Genomic DNA, 20,498 nt, shown 5'->3' with positions numbered 1-20,498 from the left:
TTTTTCTAATAAGGTGAATTAGGAATAACGGGACATTCCAATTTTTAACTCCTACCAATGTGTGACAGTAAATTACAAGGAAGCTTAAGAAAAAAAAAATAGCCAATTTCCTATTATCATTATTATTATTTTTATTATTAATTTATTAATACTAGTGGTATTTCATTTATTATCCATTTTAAGTCCCCCACCCCCCAAAGCAGCAATAACTAATTGATAACCAGTATTCACCTTTGAATAGCAGATTGCCTACTGACAATATTTAAGTTATTATTAAACTAATTATTGCATTATCCATTGACAGTGCTTTTGGTAGATTTTGTGGCGCTTCTATGAATTGGCTATGCAATCATTGTAATCAGACAATGCTGAAAACCTCACAATGGTGAACTATTAGCATATTTATCAGTGTACTTTTTCAAAGTCAATCTGTTTTTAACTTGTCACAGCATATTGGCATGTTGAGACATGGCAATTCGCAACTATTTTACGTTTTGGCAGATTAGTGGTTAATTCCTATGAATTCGTATACGTAGGCCTACATCATGGTCCTGTGGTGGTAATGTTTAGAGGTGGGCCTTTTGCTAAAAATCATGCATTTTTATACAATTCACATTGTACAAATTTGTTCGAAATCATAATCAAGTTTCCCCAAAACATTGTTAGCCAACAATGGTCTTAAGTTCCATCTTTACGAACATACCTTCAACGATTTGATGTTTCCTGAAACCATAGATCAAATAAACATTTGCAAATAGCATCGCAAACTTACGTTGATGGAACTACATCTCTTGACCTGTCGTTGGAAGCATCAAACTATGGACTTATGCTCTTGTGCACAATAAGCAAGTTAAATATATGCATTTTAATCAATATATTTTGAGTGTCCTCAGTAAGAACAGTTTCTGAAGAGAGCGCGTGTGTGTAAGTGTGTAGGAGAACCTCAGAGTATGATGTAAGAGGGAAAACTGAATCAAACATCAAAAAATATAAAATGACAAGAAACAAAAAAGAGCAAAGTCAACAGGTGTTTGAAAGCTGAGACTTTGTTTCATGTCAAAAGTAACCTGCTCTGTCTTGTCTGATAACGAGTTGTCAGTTTCCTCTTTGCTCCGAGATGTATTTTTCACTGCGTGAGAACGTGTGGCGTGAGAGTGGCATGGTTTGTCAGATGTAGCAACAGTAACTAAGGAGGGTGGGTCTTTGTGAAGGGTCATCTTCGCGATTCTCTCACGATTAATTTTGTTATTTTAAACTGCATGCTAAATAATGTTTAATAGTTTCACACTACTTAATTATTAGCCAATCTTCCAGAAAGCGGAACTGTGTTAAAAATCAAATGGTTACCCTATAAATGCCTTCCACAGTTTTGGACAATCCCTTGATAACTTACTCTCTGGTGCTTTATATAACAAGATGTATTATTCTTTTCCATTTAAAGCAGACTGTGAATATCGCAACACCCACATAACGTGAAGAGTCCGAACGACTAGCTCCGACTCCCTGACCCATCCTGACTGGCATTCAAACCAAACCAAAAAACTAGCGAGAATAAAGAGGCGGAGTGATGAGAGACAAGAAATCTCTCTCCTCTAACAGGAAAGGAAGCTATTATAAAAAAATCTTCTCCCAGCCAGGGCCACAATAAAACCCAACGGTAAGGTGGATGGGGCAGTATTGTTCCCCGGCCCCCTCATGGCTGTCAGTCGCTCTCTTTTAATGTGCATGTTTTGAGGGAGATTAGAGCTGGGTGATGGGGGGCGTTTGGCCGGTCGTTCAGGTTCTTTGAGAAGCTTCTGTGTGGTGATTGTGAGCGCTGGGCTATTTCATTAGTGTCAGGATGACTGGGTCCTCGCTGGAACAGCCATACTGAGCTCGGCTTCTCTAGTGAGCAAGCAAGACATTTCAATTGGACCGGCGGCCCTGTCACAAAGGATCAAACGGCGAGTCCGCTCTGGCGTTAAAGTCAGGGAAGAATGCAATAACCCAGTCTGTGCTCGCCTCGAGGCGAGAACGGAGGACTTCATCTGCATACTTCCAGTCTGTGATGGTCAGGGGTATAGTCTTTAAATGCCTTAGAAGCATTCTGAAGCCATGCTTGCCGATATTGTGGTCTGTCCTCCCCGATCGTTACGCTGCCCTGTATCTTGCTCTCTCATTGGATATAAGTCATCGGCGATGTATTTTTCAGTCAGAAATCATTTCACACAGCCGACAGGTCTAGATATTTATCATGCCAAATATTTCACAGGAATTTCAAGATTCTCTCAGATCACATCTTTGATAATTCACACTGCGTGATTGTCACTCGCATAAAGGAGCGCAGATTTGCCTCCGATTTCATTTGTCGAAACTGCATTTGTCAGCAATTTCGCAAAACCTGTCAGCAAGAGAAAATCGGGGCTAAAATCATGTAGTGTGAACTCGGCTTGACAAAAAAAGTACCAAAAATAACTGTTCTAGTTGTGCTGTATGCATAGGCGTAATTTACGGGTGGGACATGTCCCCACCACTTTTTACCAGGCTCGATATTGTCCCCACCACTTTTAAAAAGTAACTGAAAAATAGATTGCGTAAGGTATGTATTAAAGGAAAAGCACCATCTACAAATCGTCACTCTTCATAATCTAATTCATTCATTTAACAAATTTTTCCGCTGGTCAGAAGCTTTTCAACGTCCTCAAAGATGAATATTAAGTCTCGTTGTGAAACTATCGCGAGATACGCGATATGCGTCATGGGATATGTAGTTTCCTTTCCCTATAATTAGTCTACAGATCCTGTACCTTTCTTTTTACGATGTTCGTATTGTTTGGATACTGTTTCAAGGTTGAAATATTTTATTTGAGATTTTTGAGAAGATTAATTGGACAATATCTCTGGTCCACAAGTCAAATCATCACTCACTGTAGTCATCAAGTGATCAAGTGATGACTAGAAGGTGGACGACGGTTCTTCTTCAACCACGCAGCGAGGTGAGTTCACTTGAGGCATTGTTAAAAAGTCACAAGTCACGGTTATTATTACAAGTCATGATTACGTGTTATATGAAAAATTAAGTTATGTAAGAAGTAACATAGAAGTAACCTTTTAGGCAACAGGACAAATGTTATGACTGGGATTTTCACAATTAAAACAATTAAAAAGTACAAGTCTTTAGTTCATAGTCCTTTAATAGTCGTTTTGTATTAAATCACAGCGCGCTCCAGTGGCCGCCAAAAAACATGATTAGCGACAGTATGTCTATATTCACATAAGTTAAATATAATATTTTTCGTGTTAAGCAAAGTAACTTACTGTGCGTGGCTGCTTCACTAAAATTTTGTTGATGTTTTAACATTTATGCTATAGGTAGCAACATTTATCGTTAACTAGCCTTTACATGTGGGGTGGGGGAGGAAAAAATAGAGCTTTTATAAAAACGTCATAAAAAAAGATTTGTCAAAACAATTTAATTTATTTAATTATTTAATTAAGGTAGTTTAACCATTTTAAACACAAATTAACTATCATTCATGTTTTACACAAGGTTTTGCGTAGTTCAGGATTGGTTAAATTATTTGATTGGATGAGGAAACATTTTGTGTGCTTGTCTTGACTCTTGACATAATGTTGATTCTTCCATGTTCAGCGCGTGCATCGATCACACCTGCTTTAAGCAAGTTGTCCGGCTGGTATTAAGAGAACATATGCAAGTAATTCAAAGTAGAATGAATCGTAATACACACACACACACACACAATTGTGCAATTAATGAATAAGCTGCAGCTGAGCTGACCATGAAATGGTAAGTTCACCATATTTATCTTGCGTATTTTGATTGATATTAGCTACCCTGGATGTGTTGTGATAAGCAAAACGTAACATTCACGGATGTTTATAGACATATTTGTGAATGTGATGCATGTATAAATCAAAGTGAAAATTAAGTGCATTTCCAACTCCGAACTCAGTCCGCAAGTAAATTCGGTTATTAAATAAACAAATAGCAAAACGAGTTGTGCGGTGTCCCCACCACTTTTCAAAGCAAAGTTACGCCACTGGCTGTATGTTTTTGATTCACGAAAAAGATCTGGCTCATATGTAGGGTGATTTTTACCGGACCCAGTATGCACCCTTGCCAGGATTTCTATATTGCCTAAAATGTCCATGTTTTTGGCTGTTTGCACTGTGCAGATTGACTGTTTTATGGCTTTATTTCACGAGAGCTATAGAGAGCAGAGCAGAAGGATCCTTATGCTTTCAAATCGCACTTGCGGTATACAGTGATCGGTGCGAACGAAGGAACAAACACGTGCGCGTATTTGCATGGCTTTGACTGTTCTCACCTTCTCACGCGCCACAATTGGTCGATTATGTACAATAGCTACTATGGGATTAACTTTGTGCCAATTAAAATTAATGTAATTTTTCAAGAAACGTATGAAAATATAAAGTGAACCGGAATAAAATGCCTTTGAAACTGAAAAAATAAATAATTGCATGCAAAAAAATTTACTTAGTTTTTACTACACTGCATGTTTTGCGATTGTTTTCTCCTCTTTCATTCGTTGATTTGTACTTACAAATACGCTTCCAGAGTTTTCATTTACGCTTCTAAAGTTTATAGTCCATCCAAAAAAATTAAAATTCTCTAATTATTTACTCACATTTATGCCATTCCAGATGTTTATGACGTTCTTTCATGACGTAAACACAAAGATGTTTAAGAAAATAATCCATCTCTGAGAATCCAAATGACTCAAGTGGATTGTGACCCATGCACGAATGACAGTTGAACGGAAGCGATTGTTAATAGTCAAAAGTTAAAATTATTAGTGTTTTTCTTATGTGTTGTTTTACTTCAAAAAAATATTGATTTAACCACTAAGGTCAGATGGATTACTGTCATGGTCACTGTGTGTGGTTTTTAAAGCATCTTTAGGACTCACAGAGATGGATTATTTGCCTAAAAATCTTAAATTGTGTTTACCTGTCCAGTAGAAAGAAAGTAATATGCATTTGGGACAGCATGAGGGTGAGTAAAATATGAGAGAAGTTTTATTTTTGGGTGAACTATCCCCTTAACAATCATATGCTGTTGGTATGCTAATTCAAGATCAGCATGGACTAATAAGAATAAAGTGCAACCTCTTGTGTACTTGTGAACTGTGTTTGTTTTAATCTAGAGCTCCAAATAAATTAAAATATTTGCATAATATCAGGTGTCTGAAGATCAAGATCCCAGTTATTCAAAGTTGATGTGTCTGAACAAAATAAGATTGTTGTCTGATGAGGGCAATGGATCTCTGGTACTATAACTACATCCTCTGGGTCAGCATCAGAAGTTTATGGAAAAGTTGCTCCGCTTCCTGGAAATTGTGAAAGATGTATTATAGTCTAACAATACCAGATTAGTATATGTATTAGTCATTTTAATTTAGTAATAAATACATTAAAACTATGCACCATTTATCATCTGTAATACCGTTGTGTAACCATTAGATGGCTGTATAGCCCTATATATCCATGACTGTGTATACCCTAGTTGCTGGAAACAGATTTCAGTCATAATTATTTGTATGCATTATTTGCATTTGGATACATATTTAGGCATTATTAAAGACTACTTTTTGTCAAAGTTTGTTTGTTTCCCGCCCCCATTTGTAAATCGGACTACACCAAATTAGTTTTAGATCAAAAGAACCAGCTATTATTTTGAGCTATTTTGCTGTGATTGAAACTTCAATACAAGTGGTGGCACTTTGGAACAGGGGAGAATTTGTACTTCATTGGAGTACTTTTGAAACTACATATTGGTTCTATTCCTCCTGTATTTTTTATGTAGACGTCCAAAGTATGCAACTAGTTGTCCATTTTGTTTGCAAGAAATCAAATTACACTCCTAAAAGAATTTTGATAGACATTTAAGTGAACCTTGTATTTGACAAAAATCTATTAATAAATATGGTATAAACATTTTAGTGATAAAAGTTTTTATCTGGGTCAAAGTAAAAGCTGAATTTGTCTTGTTTGTTTGGTGAAGCCCCTGTGGGTAAACGCACTTTTGAGAATGGAGAATATGAAAATGTTTTGCTAGGTGTAGCAGAGGCGAGCGGGTAAGTGCTGTGCAGGTAAAACCTCCAGCGACTGACGAATCCCACTCGGAGCGGGGCGAGTAGGATCGCAAGATAGGCAAGATATAAGTGCTTCCTGTTGGGTAAGGTGTCTGTGAGCCGGGAATCTTCTCGCTGACAGCTGCTTGGCAAATACCACTATGTACTGAAAAATGAGATGGGAAGAGTGACAAAAAAAAGGTGGTGAGAAACGGATCCTAGTTTCAACAACTGCCTCCTTTTAAGTAAACGGCTTACAGTGTGGCCTTGTGTACAACACTTTTTGCAATTGCTTTGTCTGGACATTCCTAAAAATGGAAATTCTGTATTTTATTCACCCTCGTGTCGCTCCAAAACTTTATTTGCTTGCTTGCTTTCTTTTCCTTGGAACACAAAAGGTGAATTTTTGAAGAATATCCAGACAATTCTTTTTAATAAAATGAGGGCTGAAACGTTCAGGCATCAAAAAGGACACAAAAGCACAATAAAAGTGGTTCATAGGACTCAAAGGCTGATTTAAAATCTTCTGAAGAAATATGAGATGTTTGTGTGTGGAACAGAAGAAATTCAAAGGAATAGTTCACCCAAAAACGAAAATTCTGTCATTAATTATTTACCGTCATGTGGTTAAAAACCCATAAGACCTTTGTTCATCTTCAGAACACAAATGAAGCTATTTTTTATGACATCCAAGAGCTTTCTGACCCTACATAGACAGCAATGAAACTTAAAGGTTTCATGACCAAGAAAGATAGTAAGAACATCGTTAATATAGTACAAGTGACATCAGTGGTTCAACCTTAATTTTATGAAGCAACGAGAATAGTTTTTGTGCACAAAGAAAACTAAAATAATGACTTCAACCATTTCTTCTCTTCCATGTCAGTTTCCACCGCCAGTCCTTATTACCTTTTTGGGCCATAAAACGTTTTGGTTCCTTTGCTGTCTAAGCAGGGTCTGAAAGCTCTTCAGGATTGATTCATCAAAAATATCTTAACTTGTTTTTCAAAGGCCTTAAGGGTTTGGAACGACATGGGGGTGAGTGATAAATAAACTTCACTCTTAAAAATAAAGGTGCTTCAAAAGGTTCTTCAAGCGATGCTATAGAAGAACCATTTTTGGTTCCACAAAGAACCATTCAGTCAAGGTTCTTTAAAGAACCATCTCTTCCTTACCTTTTTATAATCTGAAGAACCTTCTTTCACCACAAAGAACCTTTTGTGAAACAGAAAGGTTCTTCAGATGTTAAAGCTTCTTTATGGAACCATTTAGACAAAAAGGTTCTTCTATGGCATCGTGAAGCAGTGTTGAACCCAAATCAAATCAGTCTGACTCATGAACAAATCATTCTGATATGAACTGATTCATCCAAACATTTCAATTGAAAAGAACTTGAATCAGACTGTTACTTCTCTTCTAGATCTAGAATGGATTTCAAGCATTTCAGTGAATTGTCACTACTTTTATTATGCTGTTTTGTTATTTTAGACCTTGATATCCCCATTCCTCCAATTTTAGTACACTGTATTGAAAATAGTGGTAAGGATATTCTTCAAAATGTATGACCACAAAGCTGCTTTGACACAATCTGTATTGTATAACGTGCTAAATATATCAACTAAAGACTTTGAATATGAAGAGCACAATGTCTGAAGATCTGATATCCAGTTCCTCAAGGAGGAGAATGTCATAATGAGGATCCATTTGGAAAGTGAAATACCTACGCATGCAGACTTGACAAAAGGCTCTTTTACAAGACCCTCTAAGCTAGTAGAAGAATAATGGTTTGACTGTGAGGGGAACCTCTGCGCTTTACTATTGCCATTCTCCGTCTTCCCCTTCCCTTCCAGAGTCTTCGCCTCCAAGTCTTTTCAAATGCTAATTTATAGAGGGGACAGGAATGAGGGGGGTAACGTCCAAGCTCAAACTCTTGTTGTAGATCCTTTCTCTGACCGGTAATCATTCAGAGGCCCTTTTTGGGACCGAGACAGTGATGCCAGAAGGCCAACAAGCTCTTTCCTGGGCTTTACAGGAAACGATCTGCATAGAAATGTAACCTTCAGGGGTAGATGATGACTCAAAGCACACGCTCACGCCTCGGCTTGGCTCTGCCTGGCTGCCCCCGTAGACCCTAAGAGTACAGCTTGTCTTGTAACAGGTGCTATTCCCCACGGGAACCGGGCCAAGGAGGCTGCATGGTCTATAAAGTGCTCATTAATGGTAAAGGATTTCTTAAACTGCAGCATGAATTCTTCAGAAGATTATTCATGCACCAGAAGCAGTGTTAAATGTTAACTGTGTTGAACTTAGGATATCGAGTGTTTTGTCATGAGGCCAGAGGGTTCAGTCTACGGCACAGGGTGGTTCTGAGGAAGCTTAGCTCTGGGACGGCTGCTGTTTTGTATAGTGCTGTCTGAAAATAGCACTTCGTGTTTTTAATCCCTTCCACTGGACTGGAACTCTTCTGCCTGGCTCGAGCTAAAGAAAGGCTTTTAGACCATTTTAAGTGCATCTGAAGCCATGCATTTATAGATTTTTTGCAAAAAGCATGCTGTGTTTTGACTTTGTTTACAGATTTTCATATCCTACCACAGGCTTATTGACTGCATTTTGTTTATATGCAGGTGGTGGTGAGTTGTTATTGCTTCTATTCTTCCAATATTGGACGATGTTGTCTCAGGGCAACAAACCCACTTTCTTTACTTTGCAATCATTAGATTGCTTAAAAAAAGAATAACAATGAAGGAAAACACTTTGAATAAATATTTATTTCTTTAGTCACACTACATGTTGGTATCTATCTATCTATCTAATACTGTGTGAAGGACATTTTAGATTTGCTATTGAGTGAACTGCTAGTCTAAAGCAACATTGTCTGGAAGTGCAGGCAAATAGTGTACTTACAATATGTACTTTTTTAACTTTGTGATATACTGCATGCACTATGTGAGCAATCTCACTCTCAGGGGAAGAAGCGTGCAAAGCTGTCACTGGGGCGGTATCCTAAAGTACAAAAGCTAAAAGGTACATCTTCATACCTTATTTTGACAGTTTGGTACCTTTTATTTTGAGAGTATACTGCATGCATTGTGTTTTCAATGTTTGGCTTAGAGAATCACTGACATAATAAGATTAAAACCCAGATAATGTCCATCGGATGCCACAGAGACGTTTGCCCAGAGAGAACTTATCTCGCCCGTGACACAATCTCTCAGTCTCCTGATCGAAATCTTGCACAGCATGTTACTCTGATTGTGAACGAGACGCCTAACAACTTGCTGCCATTGGCTGTTTTGTTAATTGGGTTTAAATTGACAAAAGTGGAGGAGATCACATTTAAAAATCAAGCATGCCAGCTGCATCTGGCTTGTCGACCTCATCAAAGTCAGATAAGAGACGCCCATTTTCTGTACAGTGAAACGGAGCGTCTGATCGTGCCAGAGAGGCTTGTGGCTTCAGGGCTCTGGGTAATTAAGCTAGCTAATAGTGTGTGACTAATTAGGATGATAGTTCATTCTTGCGAACTCTTTTCACAAAGCAAACAATGGCGCAGTGTCTGTGACGAGCTCGTCTTTTCATGTCAGGTCTGCTTTTGTCTTTGCATTGGATTTGTTTCTGTCTCTTCAACAGCTTCCAGTACAGAACATTCTCGATCTTGCAAAAACACTCAACCCAAGATGTGGTCCGCTGGTTTTCGAGAGCCCGTTGGCAGGGAAACACTACTAGCATTCAAATTTTCGACATAGATTATATATTACACTTTGTTCTGAGCGGTTTACACTTTGTTTGTCATGTCCCTGCCAACTGATTGACAAATGTTAATGTACCTTCACATGAGGCTGGCTGCAGTTTTCCCTTGCTCGTTCCCCATCATCCCGTCTAGAGAGGAGGTGACGGGGAGGTAATTGAAGCGGGAAGAGTTATTTTGCTAACTGCTGAAGTGTGGCGAGGACTTTCAGAGGCTGCCACAAGAGGCCATTATGTCAAGTCGTGTTTCTGTGCTGCCGGCCATCGTGCTGACGGCTTCAAAAATGAAAGAAACTGAAAGGAAAAAGACCTCAGTCTCACTGACCTTCATATATAGGAAGTCAATTGAATGATTTTGCTCAGTGGGAAGCCTTGTGATTTTGCAATGTAGGGTTCATTAGCTGCATTTACTTCATTAGCTTGAGTTTTGCTTTTTGAACGCTGAATGAAATTTCGGCCTAATTTGTGCTTTAAAAAAAAAAAAAAAAAACTGTACAATTGACCCTTCACAAAGACCTGCCCCCCTTCGTTACTGTTGCTATGTCTGCAGTTAAAAATTACATCGCGGAGTAAAGAGGAAACTGACAACACGCCAACAGACAAGACCCGAGTAGGTCACTTTTGGTATGAAACAGTGTCAGCTTTCAAATGTTGTCTTTTTTTTTTTTTTAAGAAATTCAAACAATAATACTGTTTTGTGGCTCTTTAATGTGTTGTGACAGATCACTGTAGCGCCTCAGTTCAAGCGGCATGTGAACCAATCATCTCTTCCTCTTTACTAGTTATAGCACAAAATAAACATGAATGAACATCAGAAGGTATCTTGTTTAAAGCATGGAAAGATGTCAATACACCATTTTTCAAGTTCAAGTCCACCAACGTTAAACTACTCTCTAGTCTGGTTTGTTTGTTGGACAAAAATAGCGTTATGATTATGATTGGTCAGATCGGCTGTCAATCAAACTACCTGCAAAGGGTCAATTAGGTAAGCCGGTTGAGAGGAAGTTATCTTGCTAGCCTATTTCTTTTGTTGTTGTTTGATTTAAATTATATCTTGTCTTTTGTTTTAGTTATTTGATGTTTTGATTCATTTGTTTATTTATATTTACTTATTCTATTTTATTTACTTGACTAATTTTATTTGTCTTTTTTATGTTTTACATATTCATTATTTGATTAATTCATCTAATTATTTACCGCTTATTTATTATTATTGGTATTTATTAGTTATTTATTAAAAACACATTTTATTTAATTGTTTATTCATTTATTTATTCACTTATTTTATATATATATATATATATATATATATATATATATATATATATATAATTATAATTCTTAATGGTAATCATTCAAAACCTTTTATTTAATTATTAATTAATAAGTAATTTACTTATTTACTTTTTAATTTTATACATCATTTTATTTTTCTTTCTTTTTTTCACAGATTGCTTCTTAATTCTTACTGATTTTAATTACTTTTATCTATATTTTATTCCTATTTCTTTAAACCTTTTCTTTTTTAATCAGTCACTGAATATGCTTGAAAATACATCAATACATTGCCATGCTTTTTCCATGCAAGGTCTTATGGGTAATTTTTCCAGTCTCAGCAACAACTGTTTGTTAAACCAGTTTCTACTAGTAAGATTTATTTTATTTATTTTATTTTGTTACAAACAATTCTGTATGTTAACATAGCTATACTTTTTGAATCAGTTTGGGTTAGTTGAAATGTCTTCGTCTTCTACATTCATTAGGCACTATTTTTGCAATTTTTGTAATTAATGGAAAATATTATAATTTGCTGTGCCGAGACAGTACAATACATTAATATTTTTTTAAAAGCAAAAGACTCCACCAAAAGTATTGTTTAACCTTGATTAAGCTATTTTTGAATGTTTTGTGCATTGTAGACAGCACTAGTCATTATTTCTGTGGCTAATTATAAGTCAGGGATCGGATATCGGCTGAAAATCCAGGCATCAGAGGAAGAGGGAAACTGAGCTGTGTGTTCAGACCGATTCAACACTGAAATATCCTTTACTACAGTTGAGTCATGCAGAAGCGCACCACAGACAAAAGAACAAATGTGATGCATACTTTTATTAGCCGTGCGCCACTAGCCGTCTGCTAGTGCTTAATGATGGGAGCAGATGCTAATCAGCAGGAGTGTCTCTGCGAGCGCAGGGATCAGTGCTTCATTGATCAGTCACATAACACAGACTCAATGCTCTCCTCTCCTCTCATTTGCCAATACGCCACCGATCTGTTTGTGCCTGCAGCCTTTGAAAACCAATAAGAGGGTCAATGGCGGATGAGATCGCCTTCCAACCATTCACATGATACACCTCATTAGCCACGTTACATCATGCAGAAGCAGTCAGTCGACTGCTAACAGAGAGCGTTGGCCAGTACGTACAGTAGTGCATTTACTTATTTTACTGTGTATCTTTTTGTTTTGTATTGTCATTTGACATTCTTGATTTTAAAAAAGTACTCAAAAGAAAGAGGCTGCAGTCTCAGCCATTCACTGAACAGGAAAATAAAATGAGGAGCAGTACATGCATCCAGACATCACACACGGGCAAGTCTCTTTAATAAATCAGGTGTGCACAGAGTCAGAGCTGAACAAGCCAGCTGAATAAAACAGCTCAACTATAAAGAAACGACTTCTTTGAAATAGTGAATGTACCGTGGCAGTCAATTTCAGATCTCTCTGAGTTTCTTGTAGGGAAAAGTTCACCTCAAAATGAAAACAGTCATGCATTTATGCACCATCATGTCTTTCAAACCTGTTCCGTTTTTTTTTTTTTCTGTTTTTGAAAAAGTCATATTGGTTTGGAATGACATAGGGGTCAGTAAACGATGGCATTTACATAAAAATGACATTTTTGAATTAACTGTTCCTTTTGTTTAGTCATTTAGATATTCTTTGTTGAAATGAGCTTCAGTTTCAGTTGTCTTGCTATGTGCCAAGAAAAAAAAAAAAAAAAAGGTAGGAGATGATGATTACTTCGAAACCTAATAGTAGTAGTAAAAAGCATTTTTAATTATATTTATATAAGGTTGTTTTTATTATTATTACTATCACTATTATCATATTAATGCTATTATACTTATTACACAAATGTATTAATTATATTAATTAAATTATATAAATATAATTACAAATCTATTATTATATTAATGTATTATTATTATTATTATTATTATAATAAATGACAATAACAATAATAGTAATAATAATTTATATTATGAATGTTTTTATTACTATCACCATCATAATATTATTGCTATTATACTTAAAATGTTCATGTTATTACATGTTTTATTTAATATAATTATAAATATAATTACAAATATTTTATATTATTATTATTATGAAATGACATTTTAATAATAACAATTATGTATTTATTGATGTTTTTATTACTATCACCATCATTGTCATATTATTGCTATTATACTTATAATATAAATGTGTTTACATGTTTTAATATTTATAAATATAATTTACAAATATATTATATTTATTGTTGTTGTTGTTAAATGTAAGACATTTTTAATAATAATAACAATAACTAACAACAACAACAATAATAATGATAATAATAACAATGTTTTGTCATCTGTCATCTAATTTATAATATTATTGCTAATAATATTATTGCTTTTCAATGTATTAATTAATATAACTAACTATATTAATGAATATTATATTTATGAATATTAATATCAGTATCATTATATTATTGATATTATGCTTAAAATAAAAACTTAGTTACATTATTTATAGATATAATTACTAATTATTATTATTATTGTTATTAAATGACAATTGTAATTATATTTAATGTTCTATATTGTAGTATAACAATAAAAGAAAACATTTGACTATGTTTATAAATATTATAGTTGTTGTTGTTGTGAGCTAGAATTGTGTATGCAGTCTGTTAGCAGGTCTGGTTTTGCTCTTGATATCACCTTACTGTCATGAAGTGACTGGTCTCCAGCAGACTGGATGCTGTGAGGTCAGGCTGAACTCCAGCCGTCTGCTGCATGAAGCTGCAGAACATACGCTGTTTCAGGGTCGGTTTTGGCTCCTAGATTAAAATTATGCAAATCAGTCTGGGCAGGTTGGAGAGCCTGATCCTGGATCAGCACCCCTGCAATGAGATTAATGTGTGATACGGATCCAGGCCCTCGAGGGAGGCCGTCCTGATAGCTGCATCAAGTTGGCTCGGGGCTCTGCAGATGAGTCATAATGCAGCAAACATCAGCATGGATCTTTCACTTGGCTCAGTTGAGGCAAAAATCACTCAAATCTCCTTAGGCCCATTTGAATTACATTAGGGATTGCTGACTCAGTGGGATTTGGTTTCAGATCTGTCCCACTCCTTTGGTCGGGGAGCCTTAATTTCCAAATTACACCATGATTGGTAATGGACTAGAGATTTTGATCTTGAACAACGGGTCTTCCCAGGTGACCACCATTGCAGTTGCTGTGGAGGTTTGAAGGTCTCTTATGCCCAAAAAAGTAATTATTTCAAACTTTTGACTGGTTGTGTATATTTTTCTGTTGGTAAGATTTCTTGAGTGTCTTTTTTCTGTCTCCCATGTTGATTTTGAAGTGCTCTGGGGCAGTAACAGGCGTTGTGATGCTCTGAAAGCAGGCGTGAAAGCTTCATTGTTTTGTGTGTAAATTGCGTCTTTAAAAATGCATGAATGAGTGCAGATATTGGCAGATCTGCCTGCCGATCCTGTGGGATTCACGATAAAAGCCCTTGGAGGGTCATCCCGTCAGGCGGATGCTCATTTCCTGCATGTCTCCCTGATGACATTCTTTCAGTTTGACAGCAGATAGGTGTGAAGGCCCTCAGGCCCCTCAAACCAGACACTTCACAATTACACCACCTGCACACGCGTGACAGGCTCAAAGCACCCGCTGTCTCCTCACCACAGCACTTTTATGACTCTGTCCTATAATTACAGCACAATCCACAAGAACAGAAATGTCTGCATTGCATATTTGAGATTTAGAGTGGTGTAATGTAAAAGTTGGAATTCAGTGTGTGTGTGTGAGAAATAAAAAAATATGTGAACTGTAGATAGAGCAAGTTGAAATGGGGACTGGAAGCACAAACAAATACAAAATATGGAAATTCCACAAAAACACGCAACTGTATATGCAGGTTTGTGTGATGGCTATTTATTTATTTGCAGCATGTTGTTGTTATTATTATTATTTATTACTGTTGCTACTGTTTTATCTTTTTGTTGTTTGTGATTATATTAGTTGTATTTATTATTAAGCATTATTATTATTATTTATTTATTTACTTAGCCTACTACAACTACTGTTTTCATTTTGGTTTGTTGTTGTTTGTGATTATTTATTTTATTTATATTTATTTTAAGCCTTATTACTACTATAATAGTCATCATAAATGTTTATTTATTTATTTTATTTATTTATATTAAGCCTTATTATTACTAGCTGCATCATCATCATCATCAATATTTATTTATATATTTAATTTATTTTTATTTATTTTAAGCCTTTATTATTATTATTAAACAAGTGTATTTTTTATTACCAATGTATATTTATTTACTAACCTACTACTGCTGTGTTTTATTATTGTTTGAATTTTTTTGTTGGTTGGTTTGTTTATTTATTTATTTTAAGCATTATTATTATTATAGAATATATATAGCAGTAGCAGCTTTGACATGTTCACAATGCATTTTGGTGGACTATAGACCCGTGACAGACTTGTTGAATGATCTGGAAATAAACAGCACATTGATTTTTAAAGGCCCTTTTAGTGAAGTAGCTTTGGATGAAAGGATTTGCTGAATGATTTCTTACAAAAGCAACATCATCCATAATTTAAGACAATAAGGATTTGTCCTTTTTATTTTTGTTCTCTGGTTTCTTTCTCTTTGTGTCACTGCAACAGGCCCATCTGCCCCTCACCACGTCGTCTTTTCACGCTGAGTCTAAGTGTGCTTCACGAGCCACCAAAATAGCTTTGTTTCATATGGCGTGAGGGTTTGAAACCCTCTGCTCATGTCCATGCTCATCTGCTGGCAACCTGGCTTACATAACTCTCTCTCACACTCCAAAGACAATCGGAAATACGAAGCAAACAATGTAAGAAAACAAACAGCTGCCCTACTTTAAAAGAGCAGTGTGAACGCAGCTCCCTCTCGTCCCCTCGTCTCTCCGGCCCTGCATCCCAATTTGCATATTCATCCTAAATAATGTGCGACATTTAGAATCAGTGCATCCCAGTTGAGAGGATGTTGAATGCAATATGCCAGGCAGGATGGTGCAGTTATTTCCAGTGGGTTCTTGAAAATTGCATCCATGGATGTTTTGTTGACAGTTTATTTACTCATCCTGTTCTGTGGCAAGGGATGCGAAAGTATAATATTTATGAGTAAAAATGCATTTTAATAATACATTTTATGTTAACTCCTACAACTGTCACACCCCAGATCTGTTTTTGTTGTGATTTCATCCCTCATGTGTTCATTGACCCAGTTTCTGTCTCTCTTTGATTAGTTAGTTCACCTGCGTCTTATTTTAAAGTATTTCAATTGGATTTATTACTTCAATTAAACTAAATTTAGCTGTCAATGTACCGTGTGCAATGTGCCAAATTATTAAATGTTTTATTTTAAAAGCATGTCAATATGTGATATGCATTTTATTAAATACAATTATTAAATCTCGCAAATGAATTGAAATACTTTAAAATAAATATTTGAAATACAATCTGACTCATGCATTACATATTGACATCTATTTTATTTAATTGTTGCATTTTATTTTGAAATGTTTTCGGGTATAAGTAATCACACTTTTTAAAAATGTTATATATATTTTTTTTTCTCTTAAGTGGTGTATACATGTCTTAGCTTGGGCTTTCCTTCTTTTTTTTCATATCAGACGGTTGATATATGCTTTGCCCGTCAGCAGACATACAGATGACATCAGGGGCCAGTAATGTTTGGAGCACCTGTGCCGCAGGGCCCTGTATTTATTGACTGCTCAGACTATGGAATGTTGTGTAAATACTGGAAGGAATCTGGGGGATCCCTTAAACCTGAGGGTTAAGACTGTCCTCATGCTGCCAACACCTCAGCTCTTAGCTTGTTTGAGCTTGAAAATATGAAAGGCAATGAATTTTTAAGTTGCTATTTTTTCCTTTAAGTGTTTGCCCTTTAAAGAATCTAGAAACTTTTATCATTGTGTTTGGTTTTCACACTCCCTAGATTTCCATAATTGCAAAATCAAGTTTTATTCACAATTCGTGCCATGGAATACAGATTTTTTATTTCTTTAAATTTATGTTTTGCCATCTCTTTGCTAAATCCTTTCAAACGTCAAAACGAATCTAAATAGTTCAAAAGCCCAAAAACCTGTTAACCAGCTGATGCCAGTCAAGACTTCGAAAAACTATAAAACAAAAAATGCATTTCAGAATTGTTTAATTGCACTAATGCATTACCTACTGATTTGTTTTTTTAAGTAAAAATAATTGTAAAAATAAATTGTAAAAATATTTCTTGCTGTATCATAGCTATTTCATTTGTTTTATTTTAATGTAATATTTATTTTCACATTTCGGTGTTGATTTTGAGGAGAATCTGTGAATTTATTTATTTTTAATAAATAAATAAAAAAACTATGTAATAAAATAAAAAATAAATAATAAATAAATAATAAAATAAAACAAAATAAAAATAGTAAAAATAAAATAAAAAAAAATGAATAAAAAGTAAAATAAAATAAACAATAAAATAAAATAGAAAAAACACATTTCCCAAATTTTATATTATATTGGGAAATATCATATAGAATGTCCCTATTAGTGTAATAGCTGTCTGAACAAATAGTTTTGAACATTATTGTTAATATGTGAGCTCCCAGAATGCACTACGGTTTGTGTGATTTAGAGAATATAGCAAATTTTGTTAGTTTACCATTGCACACTTGTTTGGGGTCCAATTTCGAAAACCTCCAAAAAACTTGAGATTGAAATGAACACCTAGTTTTCCCAAAAACAGGGATTTAGATTAACGGCGTCCAGAGGAACGGTCCTGACAGTGTTTACCCATAGCTCAATTTTCGTAAAAGCGCAGGCACATGTTTTATGCTGTTTGTTTTTCTCATTTGACTCTAAAGTCTGCGTTGGTTAACAGAACACTGACCCACAGAGTATCCTGTTTTCAGCATTTTTTGCTGTCAGCCTTGACCTGAAACCATTTTGAGTCTTTCTCCACCCCGTTCAGCTTGTAAAACTGACAGCAAAAAATCCTCACATAAAAATGCCTTTTTTGAAATTGGCATTTACATTCTTCTCACAGACTGTGCTTACAACATGCTTGTGCCAGCTAATTGTTAAAAACCTTTGAATACAGCTGGATTTGTTGCCCTAAGAAGTAAACAGCCCTGTCTAGTCATAAACAATGACACGAGAGACACAAAAACTTCTAAACATCTTTCAGAAAGTCAGTTCAAAGACTAATTCATGACCTCTGCTTCCCTCAGGGGTGTTTGTGGAATTCTTTCAGTCTGTGTGTGTGTGTGTGTGTGTGTGTGTGTGTGTGAAAGCCGCATACCACAGAGCTTCACGCCGTGTTCAGGCCCTTAAAAGCAGGATAGCGCAGGCTGCTGTCGATGGCATCGCTGGGGAAATTAGCGGCTGATGTCGTGGGCTTATTCTGTCACAGACATATTGGATCTAATGGAACATATTGATCTGGCATGTCCGATTTAATTAAATGTAAATGGGCGATGAGCGAGTGGTATCCATGACGGCTCGGATCACAGAGAGGGTGAATCCAGTGAAGAGTGTGTGAATGCTGCTTTGTGCCTGTTTTATCTCGGAGCTCTCATACTGTACGCGTAATTGAGCTGGGCCGCTGCCAGCGCTTCTAGGATATGTGTGGGTGGCTGTAATTATAATTGATATTTTGTAATTAAAGTTGTCTTGTGGACGGGAAAGTCTTGCAACATGCTGTTGTCTCTTTCTGTCTCATTTTATAACGCCCAAGAGAGTAAAAATACTGGGCCAGACATATTCAATATATTTTTGCATTGTTGTGGCTGGCATTATAAAATTACTTTGCAAATGTAATGGGAAACAAATGGTGAAATGCTGTAATTTAAATATAAAACATAAATGAAATATAATTTTAATACAACAAAAGTTTGGATTTTTTTAAATACAGATACATCTAAAAAAATTAGAATATCATGAAAAAGTAAAATTTTTTCTTGTAACATTTCAAAAAGTGAAATCTCAGATATTTTAGATGCATTACATGTAAAGTAAAACATTTCACAAGTTTTTTTGTTTTAATTTTGATGATTAGAGCTTACAGCTCATGAAAGTCAAAAATCAGTATCTCAAAATATTATAATATTTACATTTGATCTTTAATAAAGGAACATCCCTACAGTATAAATTCTGGGTATCTCTTGTTCTTTGAAACCACAATAATGGGGAAGACTGCTGACTTGGCAATGATCCAGAAGATGAACATTGATGCCCTCCACAAAGAGGGTAAGTCACAGAGGGTCATTACTGAAAGGTGTGGCTGTTTACAGAGTGCTGTATCAAAGCATATTAAATACAAAGTTGACTGGAAGGAAGAATGTGGGTGGGAAAAGGTGCACAAGCAACAGGGATGACCGCAAGCTTGAGAATGCTGTAAAGAAAAGCTGATTCAAACACTTGGGAGAGCTTCACGAGGAGTGGACTGAAGCTGGAGTCAGTGCATCAAGAGTCACCATGCTCAGACGTCTTCAGGAAAAGGGCTACCAAGCCACTTCTGAACCAGAGACAACGTCAGAAGTGTCTTACCTGGGCTAAGGAGAAAAAGAACTGGACTGTTGCTCAGTGGTCCAAAGTCCTCTTTTCAGATGAAAGTAAATTTTGCATTTCATTTGGAAATCAAGGTCCCAGAGTCTGGAGGAAGAGTGGAGAGGCACAGAATCCATGTTGCTTGAAGTCCAGTGTGAAGTTTCCACAGTCAGTGATGATTTGGGCTGCCATGTCATCTGCTGGTGTTGGTCCACTGTGTTTTCTGAAGTCCACAGTCAACGCAGCCATCTACCAGGAAATTTTAGAGCACTTCATGCTTCCTTCTGCTGACAAGCTTTATGGAGATGCTGATTTCATTTTCCAGCAGGACTTGGCACCTGCCCACACTGACAAAGGTACCAAAGGCTGGTTCAATGACCATGGTGTTACTGTGCTTGATTGGCCAGCAAACTCGCCTGACCTGAACCCCATAGATTCTCTAAGGAAGATTCTCTATTGTCAAGAGGAAGATGAGAGACACCAGACCCAACAATGCAGATGACCTGAAGGCCGCTATCAAAGCAACCTGGGCTTCCATTACACCTGAGCAGTGCCACAGGCTGATTACCTCCATGCCATGTCGCATTGATGCAGTAATTCATGCAAAAGGAGGCCCAACCAAGTATTGAGTGCATAGAAATGAACATACTTTTCAGAAGCCTGACATTTCTGTTTAAAATATTCTTTTTTATTGATCTTATGTAATATTCAAATTTTCTGAGACACTGAATTTTGGGTTTTCATTATCTGTAAGTCATAATCATCAAAA

At 36.0% G+C, this 20,498-nt stretch overlaps 1 protein-coding gene across 2 annotated transcripts in view; it reads right to left on the bottom strand.

Annotated features, from left to right (window-relative positions):
• LOC306866354 (kelch-like protein 25) overlaps positions 1-20,498 on the bottom strand; it is a 45,429-nt gene that overhangs the window by 1,802 nt on the left and 23,129 nt on the right. The window lies entirely within an intron of this gene.

Source organism: Barbus barbus, assembly GCF_936440315.1.
Source record: "Barbus barbus genome assembly, chromosome: 48".
Taxonomy (NCBI): domain Eukaryota; kingdom Metazoa; phylum Chordata; class Actinopteri; order Cypriniformes; family Cyprinidae; genus Barbus; species Barbus barbus.
This window is presented reverse-complemented; position numbering and strand designations above follow the sequence as displayed.